We start from the raw sequence: 16,728 nt of genomic DNA, 5'->3' as shown, positions 1-16,728 counted from the left end.
CGACGAGAATCGAACTCATGACCTCCTGTTTACAAGACAGGCGCTTTAATCACTAAGCCTCGGTACCCTTGCTTTGAAGCGATATGAATGCAGAATATTTCAGTAAATTAACTAAATTATCTCATCGAAACTTTTGCCCTATTATTTTAATTTTTCAATATTATATAGCTACGAAATCTAGTTCAAGTAACATAACAGCGAGGCTCCGACGAGAATCGAACTCATGATCTCCTGTTTACTAGACAGGCGCTTTAACCACTAAGCCACGGAACCCTTGCTTTGAAGCGACATGAATGCTGAATATTCCATTAATTTAACTAAATTATCTCATCGGAACTTTTGCCCTATTATTTTAATTTTTCAAAATTTAATAGCTACGAAATCTAGTTCAAGTAATATAACAGCGAGGCTCCGACGAAAATCGAACTCATGATCTCCTGTTTACAAGACAGGCGCTTTAACCACTAAGCCACAGAGCCCTTGCATTGAAGCGATATGAATGCAGAATATTTCAGTAAATTAACTAAATTATCTCATCGAAACTTTTGCCCTATTATTTTAATTTTCAAAATTATACAGCTACGAAATCTAGTTCAAGTAACATAACAGCGAGGCTCCGACGAGAATCGAACTCATGATCTCCTGTTTACTAGACAGGCGCTTTAACCACTAAGCCACGGAGCCCTTGCTTTGAAGCGACTTGAATGCTGAATATTCCAGTAATTTAACTAAATTATCTCATCGGAACTTTTGCCCTATTTTTTTAATTTTTCAAAATTATATAGCTACGAAGTCTAGTTCAAGTAACTTAACAGCGAGGCTCCGACGAGAATCGAACTCATGATCTCCTGTTTACTAGACAGGCGCTTAAACCACAAAGCCACGGAGCCCTTGCTTTGAAGTGATATGAATTCTGAACATTTCAGTAAATTAACTAAATTATATCATCGGAACTTTTACACTATTGTTTGCATATATGCATATCTAAATCAACAATTATTTTCAATTTTTCAAAATTTAATAGCTACGAAATCTAGTTCAAGTAATATAACAGCGAGGCTCCGACGAGAATCGAACTCATGACCTCCTGTTTACAAGACAGGCGCTTTAATCACTAAGCCTCGGTACCCTTGCTTTGAAGCGATATGAATGCAGAATATTTCAGTAAATTAACTAAATTATCTCATCGAAACTTTTGCCCTATTATTTTAATTTTTCAATATTATATAGCTACGAAATCTAGTTCAAGTAACATAACAGCGAGGCTCCGACGAGAATCGAACTCATGATCTCCTGTTTACTAGACAGGCGCTTTAACCACTAAGCCACGGAACCCTTGCTTTGAAGCGACATGAATGCTGAATATTCCATTAATTTAACTAAATTATCTCATCGGAACTTCTGCCCTATTATTTTAATTTTTCAAAATTTAATAGCTACGAAATCTAGTTCAAGTAATATAACAGCGAGGCTCCGACGAAAATCGAACTCATGATCTCCTGTTTACAAGACAGGCGCTTTAACCACTAAGCCACAGAGCCCTTGCATTGAAGCGATATGAATGCAGAATATTTCAGTAAATTAACTAAATTATCTCATCGAAACTTTTGCCCTATTATTTTAATTTTCAAAATTATACAGCTACGAAATCTAGTTCAAGTAACATAACAGCGAGGCTCCGACGAGAATCGAACTCATGATCTCCTGTTTACTAGACAGGCGCTTTAACCACTAAGCCACGGAGCCCTTGCTTTGAAGTGATATGAATTCTGAATATTTCAGTAAATTAACTAAATTATATCATCGGAACTTTTACACTATTGTTTGCATATATGCATATCTAAATCAACAATTATTTTCAATTTTTCAAAATTTAATAGCTACGAAATCTAGTTCAAGTAATATAACAGCGAGGCTCCGACGAGAATCGAACTCATGACCTCCTGTTTACAAGACAGGCGCTTTAATCACTAAGCCACGGAGCCCTTGCTTTGAAGCGATATGAATGCAGAATATTTCAGTAAATTAACTAAATTATCTCATCGAAACTTTTGCCCTATTATTTTAATTTTTTAATATTATATAGCTACGAAATCTAGTTCAAGTAACATAACAGCGAGGCTCCGACGAGAATCGAACTCATGATCTCCTGTTTACTAGACAGGCGCTTTAACCACTAAGCCACGGAACCCTTGCTTTGAAGCGACATGAATGCTGAATATTCCATTAATTTAACTAAATTATCTCATCGGAACTTTTGCCCTATTATTTTAATTTTTCAAAATTTAATAGCTACGAAATCTAGTTCAAGTAATATAACAGCGAGGCTCCGACGAAAATCGAACTCATGATCTCCTGTTTACAAGACAGGCGCTTTAACCACTAAGCCACAGAGCCCTTGCATTGAAGCGATATGAATGCAGAATATTTCAGTAAATTAACTAAATTATCTCATCGAAACTTTTGCCCTATTATTTTAATTTTTCAAAATTATATAGCTACGAAGTCTAGTTCAAGTAACTTAACAGCGAGGCTCCGACGAGAATCGAACTCATGATCTCCTGTTTACTAGACAGGCGCTTAAACCACTAAGCCACGGAGCCCTTGCTTTGAAGTGATATGAATTCTGAACATTTCAGTAAATTAACTAAATTATATCATCGGAACTTTTACGCTATTGTTTGCATATATGCATATCTAAATCAACAATTATTTTCAATTTTTCAAAATTTAATAGCTACGAAATCTAGTTCAAGTAATATAACAGCGAGGCTCCGACGAGAATCGAACTCATGACCTCCTGTTTACAAGACAGGCGCTTTAATCACTAAGCCTCGGTACCCTTGCTTTGAAGCGATATGAATGCAGAATATTTCAGTAAATTAACTAAATTATCTCATCGAAACTTTTGCCCTATTATTTTAATTTTTCAATATTATATAGCTACGAAATCTAGTTCAAGTAACATAACAGCGAGGCTCCGACGAGAATCGAACTCATGATCTCCTGTTTACTAGACAGGCGCTTTAACCACTACGCCACGGAACCCTTGCTTTGAAGCGACATGAATGCTGAATATTCCATTAATTTAACTAAATTATCTCATCGGAACTTTTGCCCTATTATTTTAATTTTTCAAAATTTAATAGCTACGAAATCTAGTTCAAGTAATATAACAGCGAGGCTCCGACGAAAATCGAACTCATGATCTCCTGTTTACAAGACAGGCGCTTTAACCACTAAGCCACAGAGCCCTTGCATTGAAGCGATATGAATGCAGAATATTTCAGTAAATTAACTAAATTATCTCATCGAAACTTTTGCCCTATTATTTTAATTTTCAAAATTATACAGCTACGAAATCTAGTTCAAGTAACATAACAGCGAGGCTCCGACGAGAATCGAACTCATGATCTCCTGTTTACTAGACAGGCGCTTTAACCACTAAGCCACGGAGCCCTTGCTTTGAAGCGACTTGAATGCTGAATATTCCAGTAATTTAACTAAATTATCTCATCGGAACTTTTGCCCTATTTTTTTAATTTTTCAAAATTATATAGCTACGAAGTCTAGTTCAAGTAACTTAACAGCGAGGCTCCGACGAGAATCGAACTCATGATCTCCTGTTTACTAGACAGGCGCTTAAACAACTAAGCCACGGAGCCCTTGCTTTGAAGTGATATGAATTCTGAATATTTCAGTAAATTAACTAAATTATATCATCGGAACTTTTACACTATTGTTTGCATATATGCATATCTAAATCAACAATTATTTTCAATTTTTCAAAATTTAATAGCTACGAAATCTAGTTCAAGTAATATAACAGCGAGGCTCCGACGAGAATCGAACTCATGACCTCCTGTTTACAAGACAGGCGCTTTAATCACTAAGCCACGGAGCCCTTGCTTTGAAGCGATATGAATGCAGAATATTTCAGTAAATTAACTAAATTATCTCATCGAAACTTTTGCCCTATTATTTTAATTTTTTAATATTATATAGCTACGAAATCTAGTTCAAGTAACATAACAGCGAGGCTCCGACGAGAATCGAACTCATGATCTCCTGTTTACTAGACAGGCGCTTTAACCACTAAGCCACGGAACCCTTGCTTTGAAGCGACATGAATGCTGAATATTCCATTAATTTAACTAAATTATCTCATCGGAACTTTTGCCCTATTATTTTAATTTTTCAAAATTTAATAGCTACGAAATCTAGTTCAAGTAATATAACAGCGAGGCTCCGACGAAAATCGAACTCATGATCTCCTGTTTACAAGACAGGCGCTTTAACCACTAAGCCACAGAGCCCTTGCATTGAAGCGATATGAATGCAGAATATTTCAGTAAATTAACTAAATTATCTCATCGAAACTTTTGCCCTATTATTTTAATTTTTCAAAATTATATAGCTACGAAGTCTAGTTCAAGTAACTTAACAGCGAGGCTCCGACGAGAATCGAACTCATGATCTCCTGTTTACTAGACAGGCGCTTAAACCACTAAGCCACGGAGCCCTTGCTTTGAAGTGATATGAATTCTGAACATTTCAGTAAATTAACTAAATTATATCATCGGAACTTTTACGCTATTGTTTGCATATATGCATATCTAAATCAACAATTATTTTCAATTTTTCAAAATTTAATAGCTACGAAATCTAGTTCAAGTAATATAACAGCGAGGCTCCGACGAGAATCGAACTCATGACCTCCTGTTTACAAGACAGGCGCTTTAATCACTAAGCCTCGGTACCCTTGCTTTGAAGCGATATGAATGCAGAATATTTCAGTAAATTAACTAAATTATCTCATCGAAACTTTTGCCCTATTATTTTAATTTTTCAATATTATATAGCTACGAAATCTAGTTCAAGTAACATAACAGCGAGGCTCCGACGAGAATAGAACTCATGATCTCCTGTTTACTAGACAGGCGCTTTAACCACTAAGCCACGGAACCCTTGCTTTGAAGCGACATGAATGCTGAATATTCCATTAATTTAACTAAATTATCTCATCGGAACTTTTGCCCTATTATTTTAATTTTTCAAAATTTAATAGCTACGAAATCTAGTTCAAGTAATATAACAGCGAGGCTCCGACGAAAATCGAACTCATGATCTCCTGTTTACAAGACAGGCGCTTTAACCACTAAGCCACAGAGCCCTTGCATTGAAGCGATATGAATGCAGAATATTTCAGTAAATTAACTAAATTATCTCATCGAAACTTTTGCCCTATTATTTTAATTTTCAAAATTATACAGCTACGAAATCTAGTTCAAGTAACATAACAGCGAGGCTCCGACGAGAATCGAACTCATGATCTCCTGTTTACTAGACAGGCGCTTTAACCACTAAGCCACGGAGCCCTTGCTTTGAAGCGACTTGAATGCTGAATATTCCAGTAATTTAACTAAATTATCTCATCGGAACTTTTGCCCTATTTTTTTAATTTTTCAAAATTATATAGCTACGAAGTCTAGTTCAAGTAACTTAACAGCGAGGCTCCGACGAGAATCGAACTCATGATCTCCTGTTTACTAGACAGGCGCTTAAACAACTAAGCCACGGAGCCCTTGCTTTGAAGTGATATGAATTCTGAATATTTCAGTAAATTAACTAAATTATATCATCGGAACTTTTACACTATTGTTTGCATATATGCATATCTAAATCAACAATTATTTTCAATTTTTCAAAATTTAATAGCTACGAAATCTAGTTCAAGTAATATAACAGCGAGGCTCCGACGAGAATCGAACTCATGACCTCCTGTTTACAAGACAGGCGCTTTAATCACTAAGCCACGGAGCCCTTGCTTTGAAGCGATATGAATGCAGAATATTTCAGTAAATTAACTAAATTATCTCATCGAAACTTTTGCCCTATTATTTTAATTTTTTAATATTATATAGCTACGAAATCTAGTTCAAGTAACATAACAGCGAGGCTCCGACGAGAATCGAACTCATGATCTCCTGTTTACTAGACAGGCGCTTTAACCACTAAGCCACGGAACCCTTGCTTTGAAGCGACATGAATGCTGAATATTCCATTAATTTAACTAAATTATCTCATCGGAACTTTTGCCCTATTATTTTAATTTTTCAAAATTTAATAGCTACGAAATCTAGTTCAAGTAATATAACAGCGAGGCTCCGACGAAAATCGAACTCATGATCTCCTGTTTACAAGACAGGCGCTTTAACCACTAAGCCACAGAGCCCTTGTATTGAAGCGATATGAATGCAGAATATTTCAGTAAATTAACTAAATTATCTCATCGAAACTTTTGCCCTATTATTTTAATTTTTCAAAATTATATAGCTACGAAGTCTAGTTCAAGTAACTTAACAGCGAGGCTCCGACGAGAATCGAACTCATGATCTCCTGTTTACTAGACAGGCGCTTAAACCACTAAGCCACGGAGCCCTTGCTTTGAAGTGATATGAATTCTGAATATTTCAGTAAATTAACTAAATTATATCATCGGAACTTTTACACTTTTGTTTGCATATATGCATATCTAAATCAACAATTATTTTCAATTTTTCAAATTTTAATAGCTACGAAATCTAGTTCAAGTAATATAACAGCGAGGCTCCGACGAGAATCGAACTCATGACCTCCTGTTTACAAGACAGGCGCTTTAATCACTAAGCCACGGAGCCCTTGCTTTGAAGCGATATGAATGCAGAATATTTCAGTAAATTAACTAAATTATCTCATCGAAACTATTGCCCTATTATTTTAATTTTTCAATATTATATAGCTACGAAATCTAGTTCAAGTAACATAACAGCGAGGCTCCGACGAGAATCGAACTCATGATCTCCTGTTTACTAGACAGGCGCTTTAACCACTAAGCCACGGAACCCTTGCTTTGAAGCGACATGAATGCTGAATATTCCATTAATTTAACTAAATTATCTCATCGGAACTTTTGCCCTATTATTTTAATTTTTCAAAATTTAATAGCTACGAAATCTAGTTCAAGTAATATAACAGCGAGGCTCCGACGAAAATCGAACTCATGATCTCCTGTTTACAAGACAGGCGCTTTAACCACTAAGCCACAGAGCCCTTGCATTGAAGCGATATGAATGCAGAATATTTCAGTAAATTAACTAAATTATCTCATCGAAACTTTTGCCCTATTATTTTAATTTTTCAAAATTATATAGCTACGAAATCTAGTTCAGGTAACATAACAGCGAGGCTCCGACGAGAATCGAACTCATGATCTCCTGTTTACTAGACAGGCGCTTTAACTACTAAGCCACGGAGCCCTTGCTTTGAAGCGACTTGAATGCTGAATATTCCAGTAATTTAACTAAATTATCTCATCGGAACTTTTGCCCTATTATTTTAATTTTTCAAAATTATATAGCTACGAAGTCTAGTTCAAGTAACTTAACAGCGAGGCTCCGACGAGAATCGAACTCATGATCTCCTGTTTACTAGACAGGCGCTTAAACCACTAAGCCACGGAGCCCTTGCTTTGAAGTGATATGAATTCTGAATATTTCAGTAAATTAACTAAATTATATCATCGGAACTTTTACACTTTTGTTTGCATATATGCATATCTAAATCAACAATTATTTTCAATTTTTCAAATTTTAATAGCTACGAAATCTAGTTCAAGTAATATAACAGCGAGGCTCCGACGAGAATCGAACTCATGACCTCCTGTTTACAAGACAGTCGCTTTAACCACTAAGCCACGGAGCCCTTGCTATGAAGCGACATGAATGCTGAATATTTCAGTAAATTATCTCATCGGAACTTTTACACTATTGTTTGCATAAATGCTCATCTAAATCAACTATTATTTTTAATTTTTCAAAATTTAACAGCTACGAAATCTAGTTCAAGTAACATAAAAGTGAGGCTCCGACGAGAATCGAACTCATGATCTCCTGTTTACTAGACAGGTGCTATAACCACTAAGCTACGCAGCCTTTGCTGTGAAGCGATATGAATGCAAAATATTTCAGTAATTTCAGTAATTTAATTAAATTATCTCATCGGAACTTTTACTCTATTGTTTGCAAAAATGCATATCTAAATCAACTATTATTTTTAATTTTTCAAAGTTTAACACCTACGAAATCTAGTTCAAGTAACATAACAGCGAGGCTCCGACGAGAATCGAACTCATGATCTCCTGTTTACAAGACTGGCGCTTAAACCACTAAGCCACGGAGCCCTTGCTTTGAAGTGATATGAATTCTGAATATTTCAGTAAATTAACTAAATTATATCATCGGAACTTTTACACTATTGTTTGCATATATGCATATCTAAATCAACAATTATTTTCAATTTTTCAAAATTTAATAGCTACGAAATCTAGTTCAAGTAATATAACAGCGAGGCTCCGACTAGAATCGAACTCATGACCTCCTGTTTACAAGACAGGGGCTTTAACCACTAAGCCACAGAGCCCTTGCATTGAATCGATATGACTGCAGAATATTTCAGTAATTTAACTAAATTAACTCATTGGAATTTTTACCCTACTGTTTTAATTTTTCAAACTTTAATAGCTACGAAATCTACATAACAGCGAGGCTCCGACGAGAATCGAACTCATGATCTCCTGTTTACTAGACAGGCGCTTAAACCACTAAGCCACGGAGCCCTTGCTTTGAAGTGATATGAATTCTGAATATTTCAGTAAATTAACTAAATTATATCATCGGAACTTTTACACTATTGTTTGCATATATGCATATCTAAATCAACAATTATTTTCAATTTTTCAAAATTTAATAGCTACGAAATCTAGTTCAAGTAATATAACAGCGAGGCTCCGACTAGAATCGAACTCATGACCTCCTGTTTACAAGACAGGGGCTTTAACCACTAAGCCACAGAGCCCTTGCATTGAATCGATATGACTGCAGAATATTTCAGTAATTTAACTAAATTAACTCATTGGAATTTTTACCCTATTGTTTTAATTTTTCAAACTTTAATAGCTACGAAATCTAGATCAATTAACATAACAGCAAGGCTTCGACGAGAATCGAACTCATGCTCTCCTGTTGACTAGACAGTCGCTTTAACCACTAAGCCACGGAGCCCTTGCTTTGAAGCGACATGAATGCTGAATAGTCCAGTAATTTAACTAAGTTAACTCATCGGAATTTTTACCCTATTGTTTTTATTTTTCAAAATTTAATAGCTACGAAATCTAGTTCAAGTAACATAACAGCGAGGCTCCGACGAGAATCGAACTCATGATCTCCTGATTACTAGACAGGCGCTGTAACCACTAAGCCACGAAGGCCTTGCTTTGAGGCGATATGAATTCTGAATATTTCAGTAAATTATCTCATCGGAACTTTTACACTATTGTTTGCATAAATGCTCATCTAAATCAACTATTATTTTTAATTTTTCAAAATTTAACAGCTACGAAATCTAGTTCAAGTAACATAAAAGTGAGGCTCCGACGAGAATCGAACTCATGATCTCCTGTTTACTAGACAGGTGCTATAACCACTAAGCTACGCAGCCTTTGCTGTGAAGCGATATGAATGCAAAATATTTCAGTAATTTCAGTAATTTAATTAAATTATCTCATCGGAACTTTTACTCAATTGTTTGCAAAAATGCATATCTAAATCAACTATTATTTTTAATTTTTCAAAGTTTAACACCTACGAAATCTAGTTCAAGTAACATAACAGCGAGGCTCCGACGAGAATCGAACTCATGATCCCCTGTTTACTAGACAGGCGCTTTAACCAATAAGCCACGAAGGCCTTGCTTTGAAGCGATATGAATTCTGAATATTTCAGTAAATTATCTCATCGGAACTTTTACACTATTGTTTGCATAAATGCTCATCTAAATCAACTATGATTTTTAATTTTTCAAAATTTAACAGCTACGAAATCTAGTTCAAGTAACATAACAGCGAGGCTCCGACGAGAATCGAACTCATTATCTCCTGTTTACTAGACAGGCGCTTTAACCACTAAGCCACGGAACCCTTGCTTTGAAGCGACATGAATGCTGAATATTCCATTAATTTAACTAAATTATCTCATCGGAACTTTTGCCCTATTATTTTAATTTTTCAAAATTTAATAGCTACGAAATCTAGTTCAAGTAATATAACAGCGAGGCTCCGACGAAAATCGAACTCATGATCTCCTGTTTACAAGACAGGCGCTTTAACCACTAAGCCACAGAGCCCTTGCATTGAAGCGATATGAATGCAGAATATTTCAGTAAATTAACTAAATTATCTCATCGAAACTTTTGCCCTATTACTTTAATTTTTCAAAATTATATAGCTACGAAATCTAGTTCAATTAACATAACAGCGAGGCTCCGACGAGAATCGAACTCATGATCTCCTGTTTACTAGACAGGCGCTTTAACCACTAAGCCACGGAGCCCTTGCTTTGAAGCGACTTGAATGCTGAATATTCCAGTAATTTAACTAAATTATCTCATCGGAACTTTTGCCCTATTATTTTAATTTTTCAAAATTATATAGCTACGAAGTCTAGTTCAAGTAACTTAACAGCGAGGCTCCGACGAGAATCGAACTCATGATCTCCTGTTTACTAGACAGGCGCTTAAACCACTAAGCCACGGAGCCCTTGCTTTGAAGTGATATGAATTCTGAATATTTCAGTAAATTAACTAAATTATATCATCGGAACTTTTACACTATTGTTTGCATATATGCATATCTAAATCAACAATTATTTTCAATTTTTCAAAATTTAATAGCTACGAAATCTAGTTCAAGTAATATAACAGCGAGGCTCCGACTAGAATCGAACTCATGACCTCCTGTTTACAAGACAGGGGCTTTAACCACTAAGCCACAGAGCCCTTGCATTGAATCGATATGACTGCAGAATATTTCAGTAATTTAACTAAATTAACTCATTGGAATTTTTACCCTATTGTTTTAATTTTTCAAACTTTAATAGCTACGAAATCTAGATCAATTAACATAACAGCAAGGCTTCGACGAGAATCGAACTCATGCTCTCCTGTTGACTAGACAGTCGCTTTAACCACTAAGCCACGGAGCCCTTGCTTTGAAGCGACATGAATGCTGAATAGTCCAGTAATTTAACTAAATTAACTCATCGGAATTTTTACCCTATTGTTTTTATTTTTCAAAATTTAATAGCTACGAAATCTAGTTCAAGTAACATAACAGCGAGGCTCCGACGAGAATCGAACTCATGATCTCCTGATTACTAGACAGGCGCTGTAACCACTAAGCCACGAAGGCCTTGCTTTGAGGCGATATGAATTCTGAATATTTCAGTAAATTATCTCATCGGAACTTTTACACTATTGTTTGCATAAATGCTCATCTAAATCAACTATTATTTTTAATTTTTCAAAATTTAACAGCTACGAAATCTAGTTCAAGTAACATAAAAGTGAGGCTCCGACGAGAATCGAACTCATGATCTCCTGTTTACTAGACAGGTGCTATAACCACTAAGCTACGCAGCCTTTGCTGTGAAGCGATATGAATGCAAAATATTTCAGTAATTTCAGTAATTTAATTAAATTATCTCATCGGAACTTTTACTCAATTGTTTGCAAAAATGCATATCTAAATCAACTATTATTTTTAATTTTTCAAAGTTTAACACCTACGAAATCTAGTTCAAGTAACATAACAGCGAGGCTCCGACGAGAATCGAACTCATGATCCCCTGTTTACTAGACAGGCGCTTTAACCAATAAGCCACGAAGGCCTTGCTTTGAAGCGATATGAATTCTGAATATTTCAGTAAATTATCTCATCGGAACTTTTACACTATTGTTTGCATAAATGCTCATCTAAATCAACTATGATTTTTAATTTTTCAAAATTTAACAGCTACGAAATCTAGTTCAAGTAACATAACAGCGAGGCTCCGACGAGAATCGAACTCATTATCTCCTGTTTACTAGACAGGCGCTTTAACCACTAAGCCACGGAACCCTTGCTTTGAAGCGACATGAATGCTGAATATTCCATTAATTTAACTAAATTATCTCATCGGAACTTTTGCCCTATTATTTTAATTTTTCAAAATTTAATAGCTACGAAATCTAGTTCAAGTAATATAACAGCGAGGCTCCGACGAAAATCGAACTCATGATCTCCTGTTTACAAGACAGGCGCTTTAACCACTAAGCCACAGAGCCCTTGCATTGAAGCGATATGAATGCAGAATATTTCAGTAAATTAACTAAATTATCTCATCGAAACTTTTGCCCTATTACTTTAATTTTTCAAAATTATATAGCTACGAAATCTAGTTCAATTAACATAACAGCGAGGCTCCGACGAGAATCGAACTCATGATCTCCTGTTTACTAGACAGGCGCTTTAACCACTAAGCCACGGAGCCCTTGCTTTGAAGCGACTTGAATGCTGAATATTCCAGTAATTTAACTAAATTATCTCATCGGAACTTTTGCCCTATTATTTTAATTTTTCAAAATTATATAGCTACGAAGTCTAGTTCAAATAACTTAACAGCGAGGCTCCGACGAGAATCGAACTCATGATCTCCTGTTTACTAGACAGGCGCTTAAACCACTAAGCCACGGAGCCCTTGCTTTGAAGTGATATGAATTCTGAATATTTCAGTAAATTAACTAAATTATATCATCGGAACTTTTACACTATTGTTTGCATATATGCATATCTAAATCAACAATTATTTTCAATTTTTCAAAATTTAATAGCTACGAAATCTAGTTCAAGTAATATAACAGCGAGGCTCCGACGAGAATCGAACTCATGACCTCCTGTTTACAAGACAGGCGCTTTAATCACTAAGCCCTTGCTTTGAAGCGATATGAATGCAGAATATTTCAGTAAATTAACTAAATTATCTCATCGAAACTTTTGCCCTATTATTTTAATTTTTCAATATTATATAGCTACGAAATCTAGTTCAAGTAACATAACAGCGAGGCTCCGACGAGAATCGAACTCATGATCTCCTGTTTACTAGACAGGCGCTTTAACCACTAAGCCACGGAACCCTTGCTTTGAAGCGACATGAATGCTGAATATTCCAGTAATTTAACTAAATTATCTCATCGGAACTTTTGACCTATTATTTTAATTTTTCAAAATTTAATAGCTACGAAATCTAGTTCAAGTAATATAACAGCGAGGCTCCGACGAGAATCGAACTCATTATCTCCTGTTTACAAGACAGGCGCTTTAACCACTAAGCCACAGAGCCCTTGCATTGAAGCGATATGAATGCAGAATATTTCAGTAATTTAACTAAATTAACTCATTGGAATTTTTACCCTATTGTTTTAATTTTTCAAACTTTAATAAATACGAAATCTAGATAAATTAACATAACAGCAAGGCTCCGACGAGAATCGAACTCATGCTCTCCTGTTGACTAGACAGTCGCTTTAACCACTAAGCCACGGAACCCTTGCTTTGAAGCGACATGAATGCTGAATATTCCAGTAATTTAACTAAATTATCTCATCGGAACTTTTGACCTATTATTTTAATTTTTCAAAATTTAATAGCTTCGAAATCTAGTTCAAGTAATATAACAGCGAGGCTCCGACGAGAATCAAACTCATTATCTCCTGTTTACAAGACAGGCGCTTTAACCACTAAGCCACAGAGCCCTTGCATTGAAGCGATATGAATGCAGAATATTTCAGTAATTTAACTAAATTAACTCATTGGAATTTTTACCCTATTGTTTTAATTTTTCAAACTTTAATAAATACGAAATCTAGATAAATTAACATAACAGCAAGGCTCCGACGAGAATCGAACTCATGCTCTCCTGTTGACTAGACAGTCGCTTTAACCACTAAGCCACGGAACCCTTGCTTTGAAGCGACATGAATGCTGAATATTCCAGTAATTTAACTAAATTATCTCATCGGAACTTTTGACCTATTATTTTAATTTTTCAAAATTTAATAGCTACGAAATCTAGTTCAAGTAATATAACAGCGAGGCTCCGACGAGAATCGAACTCATTATCTCCTGTTTACAAGACAGGCGCTTTAACCACTAAGCCACAGAGCCCTTGCATTGAAGCGATATGAATGCAGAATATTTCAGTAATTTAACTAAATTAACTCATTGGAATTTTTACCCTATTGTTTTAATTTTTCAAACTTTAATAAATACGAAATCTAGATAAATTAACATAACAGCAAGGCTCCGACGAGAATCGAACTCATGCTCTCCTGTTGACTAGACAGTCGCTTTAACCACTAAGCCACGGAGCCCTTGCTTTGAAGCGACATGAATGCTGATTAGTCCAGTAATTTAACTAAATTAACTCATCGGAATTTTTACCCTATTGTTTTTATTTTTAAAAATTTAATAGCTACGAAATCTAGTTCAAGTAACATAACAGCGAGGCTCCGACGAGAATCGAACTCATGATCCCCTGTTTACTAGACAGGCGCTTTAACCAATAAGCCACGAAGGCCTTGCTTTGAAGCGATATGAATTCTGAATATTTCAGTAAATTATCTCATCGGAACTTTTACACTATTGTTTGCATAAATGCTCATCTAAATCAACTATTATTTTTAATTTTTCAAAATTTAACAGCTACGAAATCTAGTTCAAGTAACATAACAGCGAGGCTCCGACGAGAATCGAACTCATGATCTCCTGTTTACTAGACAGGCGCTTTAACCACTAAGCCACGGAACCCTTGCTTTGAAGCGACATGAATGCTGAATATTCCATTAATTTAACTAAATTATCTCATCGGAACTTTTGCCCTATTATTTTAATTTTTCAAAATTTAATAGCTACGAAATCTAGTTCAAGGAATATAACAGCGAGGCTCCGACGAAAATAGAACTCATGATCTCCTGTTTATAAGACAGGCGCTTTAACCACTAAGCCACAGAGCCCTTGCATTGAAGCGATATGAATGCAGAATATTTCTGTAAATTAACTAAATTATCTCATCGAAACTTTTGCCCTATTATTTTAATTTTTCAAAATTATATAGCTACGAAATCTAGTTCAAGTAACATAACAGCGAGGCTCCGACGAGAATCGAACTCATGATCTTCTGTTTACTAGACAGGCGCTTTAACCACTAAGCCACGAAGGCCTTGCTTTGAAGGGATATGAATTCTGAATATTTCAGTAAATTATCTCATCGGAACTTTTACACTATTGTTTGCGTAAATGCTCATCTAAACCAACTATTATTTTTAATTTTTCAAAATTTAACAGCTACGAAATCTAGTTCAAGTAACATAAAAGTGAGGCTCCGACGTGAATCGAACTCATGATCTCCTGTTTACTAGACAGGTGCTATAACCACTAAGCTACGCAGCCTTTGCTGTGAAGCGATATGAATGCAAAATATTTCAGTAATTTCAGTAATTTAATTAAATTATCTCATCGGAACTTTTACACTATTGTTTGCATAAATGCTCATCTAAATCAACTATTATTTTTAATTTTTCAAAATTTAACAGCTACGAAATCTAGTTCAAGTAACATAACAGCGAGGCTCCGACGAAAATCGAACTCATGATCTCCTGTTTACTAGACAGGCGCTTTAACCACTAAGCCACGGAACCCTTACTTTGAAGCGACATGAATGCTGAATATTCCAGTAATTTAACTAAATTATCTCATCGGAACTTTTGACCTATTATTTTCATTTTTCAAAATTTAATAGCTACGAAATCTAGTTCAAGTAATATAACAGCGAGGCTCCGACGAGAATCGAACTCATTATCTCCTGTTTACAAGACAGGCGCTTTAACCACTAAGCCACAGAGCCCTTGCATTGAAGCGATATGAATGCTGAATAGTCCAGTAATTTAACTAAATTAACTCATCGGAATTTTTACCCTATTGTTTTTATTTTTCAAACTTTAATAGCTACGAAATCTACATAACAGCGAGGCTCCGACGAGAATCGAACTCATGATATCCTGTTTACTAGACAGGCGCTTAAACCACTAAGCCACGGAGCCCTTGCTTTGAAGTGATATGAATTCTGAATATTTCAGTAAATTAACTAAATTATATCATCGGAACTTTTACACTATTGTTTGCATATATGCATATCTAAATCAACAATTATTTTCAATTTTTCAAAATTTAATAGCTACGAAATCTAGTTCAAGTAATATAACAGCGAGGCTCCGACTAGAATCGAACTCATGACCTCCTGTTTACAAGACAGGGGCTTTAACCACTAAGCCACAAAGCCCTTGCATTGAATCGATATGACTGCAGAATATTTCAGTAATTTAACTAAATTATCTCATCGAAACTTTTGCCCTATTACTTTAATTTTTCAAAATTATATAGCTACGAAATCTAGTTCAATTAACATAACAGCGAGGCTCCGACGAGAATCGAACTCATGATCTCCTGTTTACTAGACAGGCGCTTTAACCACTAAGCCACGGAGCCCTTCCTTTGAAGCGACTTGAATGCTGAATATTCCAGTAATTTAACTAAATTATCTCATCGGAACTTTTGCCCTATTATTTTAATTTTTCAAAATTATATAGCTACGAAGTCTAGTTCAAGTAACTTAACAGCGAGGCTCCGACGAGAATCGAACTCATGATCTCCTGTTTACTAGACAGGCGCTTAAACCACTAAGCCACGGAGCCCTTGCTTTGAAGTGATATGAATTCTGAATATTTCAGGAAATTAACTAAATTATATCATCGGAACTT

General features: G+C 35.4%; 52 non-coding genes across 52 annotated transcripts; all 52 read right to left on the bottom strand.

Moving 5' to 3' along the window:
* Positions 1 to 200: 200 nt before the first annotated feature.
* TRNAT-AGU (transfer RNA threonine (anticodon AGU)) lies at positions 201 to 273 on the bottom strand. Its single transcript has one exon. It is a non-coding gene; the product is annotated as a tRNA-Thr (tRNA).
* Positions 274 to 406: 133 nt separating this feature from the next.
* TRNAT-UGU (transfer RNA threonine (anticodon UGU)) lies at positions 407 to 479 on the bottom strand. Its single transcript has one exon. It is a non-coding gene; the product is annotated as a tRNA-Thr (tRNA).
* A 132-nt stretch (positions 480 to 611) lies between these two features.
* On the bottom strand, positions 612 to 684 carry TRNAT-AGU (transfer RNA threonine (anticodon AGU)). The gene has a single exon. It is a non-coding gene; the product is annotated as a tRNA-Thr (tRNA).
* A 578-nt stretch (positions 685 to 1,262) lies between these two features.
* TRNAT-AGU (transfer RNA threonine (anticodon AGU)) lies at positions 1,263 to 1,335 on the bottom strand. Its single transcript has one exon. It is a non-coding gene; the product is annotated as a tRNA-Thr (tRNA).
* Positions 1,336 to 1,468: 133 nt separating this feature from the next.
* TRNAT-UGU (transfer RNA threonine (anticodon UGU)) lies at positions 1,469 to 1,541 on the bottom strand. Its single transcript has one exon. It is a non-coding gene; the product is annotated as a tRNA-Thr (tRNA).
* Positions 1,542 to 1,673: 132 nt separating this feature from the next.
* Positions 1,674 to 1,746, bottom strand: TRNAT-AGU (transfer RNA threonine (anticodon AGU)). The gene has a single exon. It is a non-coding gene; the product is annotated as a tRNA-Thr (tRNA).
* A 166-nt stretch (positions 1,747 to 1,912) lies between these two features.
* TRNAT-UGU (transfer RNA threonine (anticodon UGU)) lies at positions 1,913 to 1,985 on the bottom strand. Its single transcript has one exon. It is a non-coding gene; the product is annotated as a tRNA-Thr (tRNA).
* Positions 1,986 to 2,118: 133 nt separating this feature from the next.
* On the bottom strand, positions 2,119 to 2,191 carry TRNAT-AGU (transfer RNA threonine (anticodon AGU)). Its single transcript has one exon. It is a non-coding gene; the product is annotated as a tRNA-Thr (tRNA).
* Positions 2,192 to 2,324: 133 nt separating this feature from the next.
* TRNAT-UGU (transfer RNA threonine (anticodon UGU)) lies at positions 2,325 to 2,397 on the bottom strand. Its single transcript has one exon. It is a non-coding gene; the product is annotated as a tRNA-Thr (tRNA).
* Positions 2,398 to 2,530: 133 nt separating this feature from the next.
* Positions 2,531 to 2,603, bottom strand: TRNAT-AGU (transfer RNA threonine (anticodon AGU)). Its single transcript has one exon. It is a non-coding gene; the product is annotated as a tRNA-Thr (tRNA).
* Positions 2,604 to 3,181: 578 nt separating this feature from the next.
* On the bottom strand, positions 3,182 to 3,254 carry TRNAT-UGU (transfer RNA threonine (anticodon UGU)). Its single transcript has one exon. It is a non-coding gene; the product is annotated as a tRNA-Thr (tRNA).
* Positions 3,255 to 3,386: 132 nt separating this feature from the next.
* TRNAT-AGU (transfer RNA threonine (anticodon AGU)) lies at positions 3,387 to 3,459 on the bottom strand. Its single transcript has one exon. It is a non-coding gene; the product is annotated as a tRNA-Thr (tRNA).
* Positions 3,460 to 3,831: 372 nt separating this feature from the next.
* TRNAT-UGU (transfer RNA threonine (anticodon UGU)) lies at positions 3,832 to 3,904 on the bottom strand. Its single transcript has one exon. It is a non-coding gene; the product is annotated as a tRNA-Thr (tRNA).
* A 133-nt stretch (positions 3,905 to 4,037) lies between these two features.
* On the bottom strand, positions 4,038 to 4,110 carry TRNAT-AGU (transfer RNA threonine (anticodon AGU)). The gene has a single exon. It is a non-coding gene; the product is annotated as a tRNA-Thr (tRNA).
* A 133-nt stretch (positions 4,111 to 4,243) lies between these two features.
* On the bottom strand, positions 4,244 to 4,316 carry TRNAT-UGU (transfer RNA threonine (anticodon UGU)). The gene has a single exon. It is a non-coding gene; the product is annotated as a tRNA-Thr (tRNA).
* A 133-nt stretch (positions 4,317 to 4,449) lies between these two features.
* On the bottom strand, positions 4,450 to 4,522 carry TRNAT-AGU (transfer RNA threonine (anticodon AGU)). The gene has a single exon. It is a non-coding gene; the product is annotated as a tRNA-Thr (tRNA).
* A 578-nt stretch (positions 4,523 to 5,100) lies between these two features.
* TRNAT-UGU (transfer RNA threonine (anticodon UGU)) lies at positions 5,101 to 5,173 on the bottom strand. Its single transcript has one exon. It is a non-coding gene; the product is annotated as a tRNA-Thr (tRNA).
* Positions 5,174 to 5,305: 132 nt separating this feature from the next.
* TRNAT-AGU (transfer RNA threonine (anticodon AGU)) lies at positions 5,306 to 5,378 on the bottom strand. The gene has a single exon. It is a non-coding gene; the product is annotated as a tRNA-Thr (tRNA).
* Positions 5,379 to 5,750: 372 nt separating this feature from the next.
* Positions 5,751 to 5,823, bottom strand: TRNAT-UGU (transfer RNA threonine (anticodon UGU)). Its single transcript has one exon. It is a non-coding gene; the product is annotated as a tRNA-Thr (tRNA).
* A 133-nt stretch (positions 5,824 to 5,956) lies between these two features.
* TRNAT-AGU (transfer RNA threonine (anticodon AGU)) lies at positions 5,957 to 6,029 on the bottom strand. Its single transcript has one exon. It is a non-coding gene; the product is annotated as a tRNA-Thr (tRNA).
* A 133-nt stretch (positions 6,030 to 6,162) lies between these two features.
* TRNAT-UGU (transfer RNA threonine (anticodon UGU)) lies at positions 6,163 to 6,235 on the bottom strand. The gene has a single exon. It is a non-coding gene; the product is annotated as a tRNA-Thr (tRNA).
* Positions 6,236 to 6,368: 133 nt separating this feature from the next.
* TRNAT-AGU (transfer RNA threonine (anticodon AGU)) lies at positions 6,369 to 6,441 on the bottom strand. The gene has a single exon. It is a non-coding gene; the product is annotated as a tRNA-Thr (tRNA).
* Positions 6,442 to 6,607: 166 nt separating this feature from the next.
* TRNAT-UGU (transfer RNA threonine (anticodon UGU)) lies at positions 6,608 to 6,680 on the bottom strand. The gene has a single exon. It is a non-coding gene; the product is annotated as a tRNA-Thr (tRNA).
* A 133-nt stretch (positions 6,681 to 6,813) lies between these two features.
* Positions 6,814 to 6,886, bottom strand: TRNAT-AGU (transfer RNA threonine (anticodon AGU)). Its single transcript has one exon. It is a non-coding gene; the product is annotated as a tRNA-Thr (tRNA).
* A 133-nt stretch (positions 6,887 to 7,019) lies between these two features.
* Positions 7,020 to 7,092, bottom strand: TRNAT-UGU (transfer RNA threonine (anticodon UGU)). Its single transcript has one exon. It is a non-coding gene; the product is annotated as a tRNA-Thr (tRNA).
* A 133-nt stretch (positions 7,093 to 7,225) lies between these two features.
* Positions 7,226 to 7,298, bottom strand: TRNAT-AGU (transfer RNA threonine (anticodon AGU)). The gene has a single exon. It is a non-coding gene; the product is annotated as a tRNA-Thr (tRNA).
* A 133-nt stretch (positions 7,299 to 7,431) lies between these two features.
* Positions 7,432 to 7,504, bottom strand: TRNAT-AGU (transfer RNA threonine (anticodon AGU)). Its single transcript has one exon. It is a non-coding gene; the product is annotated as a tRNA-Thr (tRNA).
* Positions 7,505 to 7,670: 166 nt separating this feature from the next.
* Positions 7,671 to 7,743, bottom strand: TRNAT-UGU (transfer RNA threonine (anticodon UGU)). The gene has a single exon. It is a non-coding gene; the product is annotated as a tRNA-Thr (tRNA).
* Positions 7,744 to 7,900: 157 nt separating this feature from the next.
* TRNAT-AGU (transfer RNA threonine (anticodon AGU)) lies at positions 7,901 to 7,973 on the bottom strand. The gene has a single exon. It is a non-coding gene; the product is annotated as a tRNA-Thr (tRNA).
* A 175-nt stretch (positions 7,974 to 8,148) lies between these two features.
* TRNAT-UGU (transfer RNA threonine (anticodon UGU)) lies at positions 8,149 to 8,221 on the bottom strand. The gene has a single exon. It is a non-coding gene; the product is annotated as a tRNA-Thr (tRNA).
* A 166-nt stretch (positions 8,222 to 8,387) lies between these two features.
* On the bottom strand, positions 8,388 to 8,460 carry TRNAT-UGU (transfer RNA threonine (anticodon UGU)). Its single transcript has one exon. It is a non-coding gene; the product is annotated as a tRNA-Thr (tRNA).
* Positions 8,461 to 8,583: 123 nt separating this feature from the next.
* TRNAT-AGU (transfer RNA threonine (anticodon AGU)) lies at positions 8,584 to 8,656 on the bottom strand. Its single transcript has one exon. It is a non-coding gene; the product is annotated as a tRNA-Thr (tRNA).
* Positions 8,657 to 8,822: 166 nt separating this feature from the next.
* On the bottom strand, positions 8,823 to 8,895 carry TRNAT-UGU (transfer RNA threonine (anticodon UGU)). The gene has a single exon. It is a non-coding gene; the product is annotated as a tRNA-Thr (tRNA).
* Positions 8,896 to 9,464: 569 nt separating this feature from the next.
* On the bottom strand, positions 9,465 to 9,537 carry TRNAT-AGU (transfer RNA threonine (anticodon AGU)). Its single transcript has one exon. It is a non-coding gene; the product is annotated as a tRNA-Thr (tRNA).
* Positions 9,538 to 10,148: 611 nt separating this feature from the next.
* Positions 10,149 to 10,221, bottom strand: TRNAT-UGU (transfer RNA threonine (anticodon UGU)). Its single transcript has one exon. It is a non-coding gene; the product is annotated as a tRNA-Thr (tRNA).
* Positions 10,222 to 10,354: 133 nt separating this feature from the next.
* TRNAT-AGU (transfer RNA threonine (anticodon AGU)) lies at positions 10,355 to 10,427 on the bottom strand. The gene has a single exon. It is a non-coding gene; the product is annotated as a tRNA-Thr (tRNA).
* Positions 10,428 to 10,560: 133 nt separating this feature from the next.
* On the bottom strand, positions 10,561 to 10,633 carry TRNAT-AGU (transfer RNA threonine (anticodon AGU)). The gene has a single exon. It is a non-coding gene; the product is annotated as a tRNA-Thr (tRNA).
* Positions 10,634 to 10,799: 166 nt separating this feature from the next.
* Positions 10,800 to 10,872, bottom strand: TRNAT-UGU (transfer RNA threonine (anticodon UGU)). Its single transcript has one exon. It is a non-coding gene; the product is annotated as a tRNA-Thr (tRNA).
* A 569-nt stretch (positions 10,873 to 11,441) lies between these two features.
* On the bottom strand, positions 11,442 to 11,514 carry TRNAT-AGU (transfer RNA threonine (anticodon AGU)). The gene has a single exon. It is a non-coding gene; the product is annotated as a tRNA-Thr (tRNA).
* Positions 11,515 to 12,125: 611 nt separating this feature from the next.
* Positions 12,126 to 12,198, bottom strand: TRNAT-UGU (transfer RNA threonine (anticodon UGU)). Its single transcript has one exon. It is a non-coding gene; the product is annotated as a tRNA-Thr (tRNA).
* A 133-nt stretch (positions 12,199 to 12,331) lies between these two features.
* TRNAT-AGU (transfer RNA threonine (anticodon AGU)) lies at positions 12,332 to 12,404 on the bottom strand. Its single transcript has one exon. It is a non-coding gene; the product is annotated as a tRNA-Thr (tRNA).
* Positions 12,405 to 12,537: 133 nt separating this feature from the next.
* TRNAT-AGU (transfer RNA threonine (anticodon AGU)) lies at positions 12,538 to 12,610 on the bottom strand. Its single transcript has one exon. It is a non-coding gene; the product is annotated as a tRNA-Thr (tRNA).
* Positions 12,611 to 12,974: 364 nt separating this feature from the next.
* TRNAT-AGU (transfer RNA threonine (anticodon AGU)) lies at positions 12,975 to 13,047 on the bottom strand. The gene has a single exon. It is a non-coding gene; the product is annotated as a tRNA-Thr (tRNA).
* A 133-nt stretch (positions 13,048 to 13,180) lies between these two features.
* Positions 13,181 to 13,253, bottom strand: TRNAT-UGU (transfer RNA threonine (anticodon UGU)). Its single transcript has one exon. It is a non-coding gene; the product is annotated as a tRNA-Thr (tRNA).
* Positions 13,254 to 13,592: 339 nt separating this feature from the next.
* Positions 13,593 to 13,665, bottom strand: TRNAT-UGU (transfer RNA threonine (anticodon UGU)). Its single transcript has one exon. It is a non-coding gene; the product is annotated as a tRNA-Thr (tRNA).
* Positions 13,666 to 14,004: 339 nt separating this feature from the next.
* On the bottom strand, positions 14,005 to 14,077 carry TRNAT-UGU (transfer RNA threonine (anticodon UGU)). Its single transcript has one exon. It is a non-coding gene; the product is annotated as a tRNA-Thr (tRNA).
* Positions 14,078 to 14,646: 569 nt separating this feature from the next.
* Positions 14,647 to 14,719, bottom strand: TRNAT-AGU (transfer RNA threonine (anticodon AGU)). The gene has a single exon. It is a non-coding gene; the product is annotated as a tRNA-Thr (tRNA).
* Positions 14,720 to 14,852: 133 nt separating this feature from the next.
* TRNAI-UAU (transfer RNA isoleucine (anticodon UAU)) lies at positions 14,853 to 14,925 on the bottom strand. Its single transcript has one exon. It is a non-coding gene; the product is annotated as a tRNA-Ile (tRNA).
* An 817-nt stretch (positions 14,926 to 15,742) lies between these two features.
* TRNAT-UGU (transfer RNA threonine (anticodon UGU)) lies at positions 15,743 to 15,815 on the bottom strand. The gene has a single exon. It is a non-coding gene; the product is annotated as a tRNA-Thr (tRNA).
* A 123-nt stretch (positions 15,816 to 15,938) lies between these two features.
* Positions 15,939 to 16,011, bottom strand: TRNAT-AGU (transfer RNA threonine (anticodon AGU)). The gene has a single exon. It is a non-coding gene; the product is annotated as a tRNA-Thr (tRNA).
* A 372-nt stretch (positions 16,012 to 16,383) lies between these two features.
* On the bottom strand, positions 16,384 to 16,456 carry TRNAT-AGU (transfer RNA threonine (anticodon AGU)). The gene has a single exon. It is a non-coding gene; the product is annotated as a tRNA-Thr (tRNA).
* Positions 16,457 to 16,589: 133 nt separating this feature from the next.
* Positions 16,590 to 16,662, bottom strand: TRNAT-AGU (transfer RNA threonine (anticodon AGU)). Its single transcript has one exon. It is a non-coding gene; the product is annotated as a tRNA-Thr (tRNA).
* Between the last annotated feature and the right edge of the window lie 66 nt (positions 16,663 to 16,728).

The sequence above is a fragment of the Phalangium opilio genome, unplaced genomic scaffold (genome assembly GCF_054372755.1).
Source record: "Phalangium opilio isolate 3A_F unplaced genomic scaffold, DU_Popi_V2 ptg000092l_1, whole genome shotgun sequence".
Classification (NCBI taxonomy): Eukaryota; Metazoa; Arthropoda; class Arachnida; order Opiliones; family Phalangiidae; genus Phalangium; species Phalangium opilio.
Note: the sequence above shows the minus strand (reverse complement) of the source record. Positions and strands in the feature narration are given on the sequence as shown.